The sequence below is a fragment of the Oratosquilla oratoria genome, chromosome 44 (assembly GCF_046742065.1).
Source record: "Oratosquilla oratoria isolate Oo_2021 chromosome 44, ASM4674206v1, whole genome shotgun sequence".
In the NCBI taxonomy this organism is placed as follows: Eukaryota; Metazoa; Arthropoda; class Malacostraca; order Stomatopoda; family Squillidae; genus Oratosquilla; species Oratosquilla oratoria.
The window spans coordinates 18,408,229-18,418,228 of NC_134820.1; the positions used below are offsets into that span (position 1 = coordinate 18,408,229).

General features: G+C 37.5%; 1 protein-coding gene across 1 annotated transcript in view; it reads left to right on the plus strand.

Moving 5' to 3' along the window:
* Nucleotides 1-10,000, plus strand: part of LOC143022399 (sodium/hydrogen exchanger 9B2-like) — a 607,113-nt gene that overhangs the window by 500,464 nt on the left and 96,649 nt on the right. The gene's annotated exons all lie outside the window — the stretch shown is intronic.

The window sequence follows — 10,000 nt, forward strand, 5'->3', positions numbered from 1 at the left end:
GTACAAGCTGTGTGAAGGCAATGTGCAGGCTGTGTGCAAGCCGTGTGCAGGCTGTATGCAGGCCGTGTGCAGGCTACAGGACACATGGGAACTGCCCGCATGAGTGCATAAGAGAAGAAGGTTCGGACGCGTGAAGGGTCTGGATTGTTAGGACGGGAGTAACGTTTTGTAATTCTTAGAATTAGTCCAAAATCCAAAAGTTATTATTTGCTTTGATGTTTATTGAGAACGGTAGTGAACTATGGACTGTTGACTGTTCAATGTACTTGCTCAAAGTCCTCGAACGTATATATACATTGTCTTTTTCATATACATATGCATATATACATATGCATATATATATATATATATACATGCACATATGCATATATATATATATATATATATACCATGCACATATGCATACATGTATATATATATATATACATATGCATATATATATATATATATATATATATATATATATATATATATACATGCACATATGCATATACATGTACATATGCATATATATATATATATATATATATACATATATATACATATACACATATACTGTACATATACACTTACACATATATATGCACTCATGCATATACATACCTATGTATATACGAATAGGGTTTTCCCCTTCATAAGGGAGTTAGCCATATATACATACACAATCACATATATAAACACATGTACACAGGAAATATTCCTATGTATGCACATGTACAGTACACACACAGTACACCTTCATAGTAGAACACATGTGTGAATCACAGACTACCTGCATAGGAACAACATCTCGAGAAAAAAAAATTATTCGTCTTGACATATCCGCGAATCGACTGATGAATGTCTTATCTCTGTCAGACTGACGCGGGACGCAATCAGCGCCGCTGATAAACAAGGACCACGTGTTGGTCTACACATGCTCTTATCTTGGGTGACCTTCGGCGAATACCCGGCAAGTTGGCTGAGATAAAAATAGCTTCTTTTTACTCTTCTTCTTCCTTTTCTTCTTTTTCTTTTTCTTTTTTTTCTTCTTTTTCGTCTTCTCGTTTTTTTTCTACTTCTTCTTCTTCTTCTTCTTCCTCTTTTTCCTCTTCCTCTTCTTTTTCTTCTAATTCTTCTTTTCCTTCTTCTTCTTCCTCTTCTTTTTCTTTTTTCTCTTCCTCTTCTTTTTTTTTCCTCTCTTCCTCCATCTCCTCCTTCATCTTCCCCTCCTCGTCCTCCTCCTCCTACACCTCTTCCTTCTTCTTCTTCTCCTTCTCCTCCTTCTTCTCCTTCTTCTTCTTCTTCTTCTTCCTCCCTAACTACGGGATCTTTGGTTGACACTGAAATTACAAGAAAACTGCTGTCTTGAATTTCTTCCAGTAAATTTAGTCAATTCCAGTCAACTCTTAAATAATTTGTTGATGTAATCTCTTCCAAATAGTCAAACTCAACAGTTTCTACATCTAAAAATATAAATATTTTAATTTCTTTTACTCCTAGCTTTGCATTGGTGGTCATACTGACCCAAATATTAAATGACCCGTTTTCTTTGAAATAAAAGAAGAACGGAACACAAAACATTGAAATATTATAATACAAGGTTGGAGGTTAATTTAATTTCACTCTAATTTAACAATCTTAGGTAAGCTAAGGTGATTTAAAATGACATTTTCCTAACCAACTTCCTCCCAGTTTCGCTCAAATGAACAAAGCTTATACAATACAGTAGTTGATCAAAAATTGGGTCTGAGGTCGACTTCCGTGACGTGTCTGTCACGGTCCAGTACAATAAAATAGACCACGCCGGAAGTTCGTTTTTGTTTATGTCGACCTTTTCTCAAGAAAAGGCATCCAATTTTCATATTAAGACTACTGTTTCAGGATCAAATACCATAAAAAAGAACAATATTAGTGAAAAATATTTTCATTTAATTTTTTCCCCAGTCACACCTACTTAAACCGTCGCATTCATCCTACTCTTGATTCATTCCAAGAGCAACGCGTTCCAAACGGTGGGGCTAATGGTGCTCGTGAGTCGTTTTCTCTACCGCCACGCCAAGCCGACGCACCTGCTAATTTTTTGGCGGGAATTCCTCGCGCAAAACATTTGCTTTTTCCCGACCTTTAAAGTTCACGTGAACCAGGGAAACCATGGAATCCAGAAAAGGTGGATTGACATCACAGGTGAGCATTTGTTTAAAGTCTGTAACATGTGTGTGGCATTGAACTTAGCCAAGGTGTAGGTCCCTTAAAATGTACACATTTTACACGACGCCAAGAACTAAATAAATGTGTCAAAATATCTCTGCACACGTTCTGTCTTTTTACGTCATCATGGAGGGAGTTCTGTAACATTCTTCTTTCATAGATATGAATATTTCATTATTTAATGATGGAGCAGAAGTAAAGCTCTCACCTGGCTGTCCAAGCACTTAGGGCATACCTTCGACCGCAGCTAAACGCCTACGAATAACCCATCAATATATCTTGTCCTCCCCTTAAATTATTTGTCAATAATAATAGGACATAAGAAAGTTCATATGTTGTTGATATGCCTTATTAGAATGTCGTTATCTTTATCATATTTATCTTTATTCAAGTTGGGAAACGTTACTATAGAGAAAGGAATAAAGATAAGTAAAATCATTCAATTTATGTATTTGGCAAATGTCCCTTGGGTTGGTGGCATAAGCCTTAGCAGAAAAAAATAAAATAAAATAAATATGTATTGATAAATAAATAAATTCATGATTAAGTAGATGTATAAGTAAATGTATATGTAAATAGATAAATAAAGTGAACCTAGGTACGGAAGTAGTAAATAATAAATAGAATAATCAAATAGATAAATAAATGAAAAACAAGAGCAGGCCTGGCCTTGCCTGCATAAGATGCCATACATACGACCTCTTCTAAAACATCATGGTACTACTTTCTTTTATCTGAAATAATAGGAAATACACTGATTGTGTTCCACAATAGAACCATAACCAAACGCGGCCAGGAAACGGTTGTATTGTATTGTGGCAAAGGTCTGGGCACCAGGAAGAAGCACATATTGTCTATATTTAATTTGTTATTACGCTTTATTACATTTAATGTCAGACGATTTTATTCACATGTGGTACACACATTTATTATTTTTTTCATTGTACATATGGTGTTCAAGATTCTTCGCTAACCTCTTTGGCACAGTGAAAAAATGTAGATACTTTATTTTTGGACGACGCCGTCACTCCGATCGATTTGGAAGATTGTTGTGGTTTTGGGGTGAAAGACACAGATTCACAAAATTCCTGTCCACTCACAAACTCGTAAATCTTGCCCATTTGCGTTCGAGAGGGATACTGGCCTCTTGAACACACTCGAAAAGGGTTCGTTTTTCCATATATATGGCAGTAAAATGGGTCCGCTTTTTCGCTGTGAAAGTATGCGTTTAAGCGATTTCTGATGACTTCGAACTCTCGAAGACAGTGTTGCCAAATCTCTTGACCTGTTGACTCTAATGTCCAACACAAACATTATATTTTTCTCTAGAAGTCGTCAGCTATTCTTTAAGATTGACAGACAAAGAAACAGACAGACAGGTAGACAAAATAAGTAAACAGTTTAGAATTACAATCGTGGACAGGAAGACAGGTAAACAGACAGAAAGTGAGGTAGGCAGGCAGAGAAATAGTTGTATAAACAAGTAGAATCAGGAAGTTAGACAGGTAGGCAGATAAACAGGTAAACGTGTAAGCAGGTAAGTAGGCACGAAGTTAGACAGACAGGTAGACAGATCGAACGGTAGACACAGATATACAGACAGACGGGAGTGTGTACGATGTTAGACAGACAGTCGTACAATTAGACAGGAAATTCGAGGACCAGATGGATAGACGGGAGGACAGGTGAATGAGAGAGAGAGAGGGGGAGGGAGGGAGAGAGAGAATTAGAACCCAAATAGATATCTGGTATTTGTTCGTTCAGTGCCGAGGGACCTTTTCTTCTTCCTCCTCCTCCTCCTCTTCTTCCTCTTCCTGCTCTTTCCCCTCCTCCTCTCCCCTCCTCCTCTCCCCTCCTCCTTTCTTCTCCTCCTCCTCCTCTCCCCTCCTCTCCTCTCCCCTCCTCCTCTCCCCTCCTCCTTTCCTCTCCTCCTCCTCCTCCTCTCCCCTCCTCTTCCTCCTCCTCTTCCTCCTCCTCAACCTCCTCCTCCTCATCCTCCTCCTCTTACTCCTCTTCCTCCTCCTCCTTCTCATCCTCTTCTCCTCCTTCTCATCCTCCTCCTTCTCAACCTCCTCCTCCTCAACCTCCTCCTCTTACTCCTCTTCCTCCTCTTCCTTCTCTTCCTCCTCGTCCTCCTCTTCTTCTTCCTCCTCTTCCTCCTCTTCCCCTCCTCCTCATCTTCCCCCTCTTGCCCTCCTCCTCCTCTTCCTCCCACCTCCTCCTTTGTCCTTGTCTCCTTCCTCCTCCACCTCCTCCTCTTCCCCTCCTCTTCTTCCTCCTCCTTTCCCCTTCCGCCTCTTCCTCCTCCTCCACCTCCTCCTACTCTTCCTCCTCCTCCCTCCAATTTTGTTTGGAACTCGGAGATTCTGGGGAATGATAAGAATACCCAAGATTATTCTTCATCCTCTTCTTCTTCTTCTTCTTCTTTTTTCTTCTTGATCTTTCTTCTACTTCTTCCTCTTCCTGTTCTCCTTCTTCTTTTCTTCTTCGTCTTCTTCATCCTCTTCTTCTTCTTTTCTTCTTTCTTTTTTTCTTTTTTCTTCTTTTCTTTTTTTTCATTTTTTCTTCTCTTCTTCCTCTTCTTTTCTTCTTTCTCTTCTTTTCTTCTTCCTTTCTTCTTCTTTTCTTCATTTTTTCTTCTTCTTTTCTTCTTTTTTTCTTCCTCTTCTTTTCTTCTTCCTCTATTCTTATTTCCCTTATTTTCTTTTCTTCTTTTTTCTTTTCTTCTTTTCTTTTTTCTTTTCTTCTCCTCCAACTTCTTCTCCTGCTCTTCCTCCTTCTCTTCCTCCTCTTCCTTCTCCTCTTCCTTCTTCTCCTCCTCCTCCTTCTCTTCTTCTTTTTTCTTCTTTTTTCTTCTTTTACTTTTTCGTCTTTTTTCTTTTTTCTTCTCCCCTACTTCTCCTTCTCCTTCTCCTGCTCTTCCTCCTCTTCTTTCTCCTCCTTCTTTCCCTCCTCCTCCTCCTCCTCCTCCCCCCTCCTTGCCCTTCCTCTTCTTCCTCCTCTTCTCCTTCCTTTTTTTTTCTTCTTCATTTTCTTCTCCCTCTTTTTCCTCTCTTCTTCCTTTTATTCTCTTCCCTTTTCTTTCTTGTCTCCTTCTTCTCCTCTTTCTTCGTTTCGTCTACCTCGTTTTCTTATCATTTAAGCGTTATCACTTTTATCTGTATTTATGTTATTCTTCTTCTCCATCAGCACCTCCCCCCCCCCCACACACACGCAATTGGGGGGAGGGGGGAGGTCAATCTCGAAGTTTTCTAAGTTTTCGAAAGAGCATCAAGTGGTACATAACCTGAAAGAATCTCGAAAAAAGCATTGAGTAACAGCTTGTAGAGACTTACGTTAGCCTCGAAATGAACATTGAGTAACAGCTTGTAGAGACTTACGTCGGTATTCTTAAGAAAAAAAAAATAATAAAAAAATTCCATATCTTATACAAATCCTTGGAAGGGAAAGATTTATATAAGGAAAGATTTTTTTAAGAATACAACCGTAAGAATCTCATGGTGGTATTCTTAAAAAAAATCGTTATATAAATCTTGTATAAATCCTTGGAAGGAAAAGATTTATATAAGGAAAGAATTTTTTTTAAGAATACCACTGTAAGAATCTAAAGTGCTGGTATTCTTAAAAAAAAAACTTTCCTTTGTATAAATCTTTCCCTTCCAAGGATATAATATAAGGAAATAATATTTTAAGAATACATACATACATACATATACCAAGGCTTTTTCCCCCCTTACAAGGGAGGTAGCCAAAAAGGAGAGGCATAAAATCATTCCCACCCATTCCATCCCTGAATACACTCCACACCACCGTTAAAGACCCGAAAGAACAATTATGCAAAATATTGCAACAACCTTTGTCCATTTTCCGTCTACTTATTTATGAACTTTTTTATTCTGTCATATATCTGTCAGTCAATTCGTTTATCTGTTAATTTGTTATTTACGTAGTCATCTGTTTGTTTCTGTATTCAATAATTATTTGATCATTTAGTTACATGTTTACTTGTTTATCGGGCCATTATCCGTTTATTTATGTTTATTGGTTTATCCAACTATTTATTAATGTTTATGTATTTATTATATGTTTATCATGTAGATCACTCATTCAATAATTATGCATATGATTTAAGTATTCATTAACTCCTTTTATTCTTAGATTCAACCATTCCTGTATCTTCTCATTTATGAATGCATTTACTTACCAAACTCATCATTTATTTACTTTATTTATTTATTTATATATTTTATTATTATTTATTTCATTATTTATTCATAATTTTATTTATTCATTTTATTATTATTATTTATTATTATTATTATTATTATCATTATTATTATTATTTATTCTTTATTTGTTTTCTTTTTAGTACAGTACTTTGTGGGCAGGAGGTTCTTAGAGATGTTCCTTGTCCGATGTTGTCACAGTGCATCAGTTTGTAATTTCAAGAGAATTATTTCAGAATTAAATTATTCTGCCAACAGTTCGAGTGCCCGTGAGGATAGAAGCGCTGGAGAAAGTTCCCTGTATCCTGGGCGTCACAAACTTTCCCCAGAACAATTTGGAGGCGAAAAATCCAATTAAAAACAGAGAGATTTCCATTCTGTATATATTTACATGTATTCACGTGCATATACACATACATATACATGCTAATAAGAACACGGGTACGTGTGTTCATTTATGCAAAGTAGACCACTTGGAAAAAGAAACTAACGAAGCAGAGCGCTTTCGTAGATTACATCTACAGTGCAAAATGTACTTTTTGCACTGAAGGTGTAATATACGAAAGCGCTCTGCTTCGTTAGTTTCTTTTTCCAAGTGGTCTTTGTATACATATGCATATACATACACACACACACGTGTGTGTGTGTGTGTGTGTGTGTGTGTGTGTGTGTGTGTGTGTGTGTGTGTGTGTGTAAATGTATGACTAAGTACATGTACATGTATTCGCATTTATGAAACACTTCTTCCTCTTGAATACAACGTTAACGGGGTTAGTTACAGCCCCATAATGCATCCACGAAAACAACATCAAACCCACCAACAAAAGAAGCCAGACCAAATACAAAATCCGCGCAAGGTCATTAGAGCAATTATCTACGAATTGAATACAAACTGATCCTAACTACCTCCATGACAAAAATGCCGCTCCTGGTACTGGCAGAGGACGAGAACTGGCCTCAACAGATCCCCCAGTAGAAGTAAAGACCATCGTTACTGACTAAGGATGCCACGTGGGTGAATAAAATTGCCCGGCGGCACATAAAGGGGGAGAGTGTCATCACCCACTACGGAAGGGATCTGTCGAGATGAATTGCTGTACCCATTTCCCTGCCGATGGGGACTTAAGAAACTGAATGAAATAGCCTGGCGACAGCTAGACCATTAATTATATTAATCATATTATCATAACATTAATTATATTAATTATATTATCATAACAGTAATTATATCTTCATAACCAGCTAATTTATACATACATAAAACAACACAGGGCCGTAGCCCCCCAAAAATCCAAAAAGCTCCCCCAAATTGAATTTTATTCGAAAGTATTATGAATGCACTGCACCGGAAAACTTACAAAAATAAGCTAAGTTTGTGGTGAATTTGTGATACATGATGTATATACATTATATATATACTATATATATATGTGTGTGTGTGTGTGTGTGTGTGTGGGCACAGTACAGCGGCAGCCCCTCCCCCCCCCCAAAAAAAAAAGCCTGATTAGCCCACCAAAATTTAATTCCTGGCTACGGCCCTGTGTCGACGTCTTTTTCCCTCATACTAGGGAGGTAGCCAAAGTCAAAGGCATAAATCCACTCCCACCCATTTCATCCCCACATACTCCACTCCCATTCACCACCCCTCCCTCCCTCTTTTCTTGGCTCCTCCTGGATGACGGGTCATCCCTGCATCTCGCCCACTGCCCTGGGTCAGAGGCAATGTAGCAAGACACAGCACATCCACAGCAAGGCCGCTTCATTTAATCGGCGACCTCCCCTCTCCGTCCCCTCATGCAGAAAAAGAGAAGACGGGGAGAAATCCCTTCGGGCTGCGTCAAAATATCATTCACACATACTCCCTCAACCCCCATCCCCCACCCTCTGCCTTCCATGCATCACAGTAGTTAATTTATTAAATGTGTATATACCGGATTACCGAACCAGATAAAGATCTGGTCTAGGGAGAGTAAAATAAAGTAAGATGAGATGAAAATAAGATTGAATTAAATGAAATTAGATTGAATAAGCATCTCAAAACGCAATATAGAATTAGATCAAATAAAGCAGAATAAACGTCAAATAAGATAATATAAAAAATTAAATGATATCAAATCAAGTATAATAAAGTAAAATATATAAAAATTAATCAAAACAAAAAAAACAAAAAATAAGCAAAATTAACATAAAATTAACAAAACAGAAATAAGAATTAGTTCACACCAGTATTTAGTTGAACTTTTCCGTTCGCATTTCCAGGGAAAGTAGATGAGAGCTCAAGTAAGAATACAAGATTGATTTAACCAGCGCTTCTATCTTCATGGACGATCTGGCAACGTCGCTTCTGTGCCTAGTCTTACACATTTCTTATGGTAAGCACAAGGTGAAGAAGATATGTTAAATCGTAATGCGTCATTTGACCAATCTGAGTTAAATCAGGTTCTCCGCCGAAGGGCCAGCGAAGGCTATGAATGCAGATCGAATTTGTCTGTTTTGTACATTTTTGGGCTAGAAGGTCTTTGATGTATAAGTACACAAACGCGTGCGCATGGATGTACATGTACAGCATTGCCCAATGTTTGGTCTATATACGATCTCTGGGCTCTCATTCAGGAGGGTAATAGCTGTCGATCACGAGTCCAGCACGTGTGATGTAAGGTTATGATGAATTACGCATAGGTACACATACTTTTGTGTGTGTATGTATGTGTGTGTGTGTGTGTGTGTGTGAGAGAGAGAGAGAGAGAGAGAGAGAGAGAGAAAGGGTGAGAAAATGAAACACGGGCCGAATTTATAAAAGATCCTATCCCTAAATCTAGAAATAAATCTTCAAAATGGCGAAGATTTGACCTAAACCAGCTGTCCATAATGTCGAGGTTATGTCTAGACATAAACATTTAGGTCGTCGACATAATAGGAATTTAGGTAAAATCTCCGCCATTAGGGTTAGGATCTTTTATAAATTAGGATCTTTTATAAATTAGGATCTTTTATAAATTAGGATCTTTTATAAATTACGATCTTTTATAAATTCGGCCCCAGGAGCCTTAATCCGAGTTTATTTATTATTAGTTTCACCAAGGAATGATGTATAGGAATAGTGGTTGGCATTTGGTGCATATAGACGTCTGCCAACAGCCAAGGCACTTTGGCAAAATTAAGCCACGAGAAAAACAAATTAGGACCAATTATTGTAAAATGCATAAGGGAGTCGAGGTAGGACCGTAATTTTTTTTTCTTTGTGTTCATTGGTCAGTTATCTTTTAATATTGACAACTTTTTTATAATCAACCCTGTATTGTACTGTTAATCAAAAATGTGTTGTCCCAGATGACGTATATTCTTGTCCAGGGGGCAACATTTGATAAAAGAATCGAAGATTTTCAAGGACGAAACAGATGTACAGACAACCAAACAAGAGAGTATGGAAATAAAATCATTTATGTTTATCAAATTGTATGCATTGTTCTTATCTTTTATCATTCTATAATCATTATCCGCTATTGCATTACAACTCGCACATTATATTCTGTAAGAGATATTTATTATGGAAAAAATCTGATTTAACAACTGTTAATATTAAA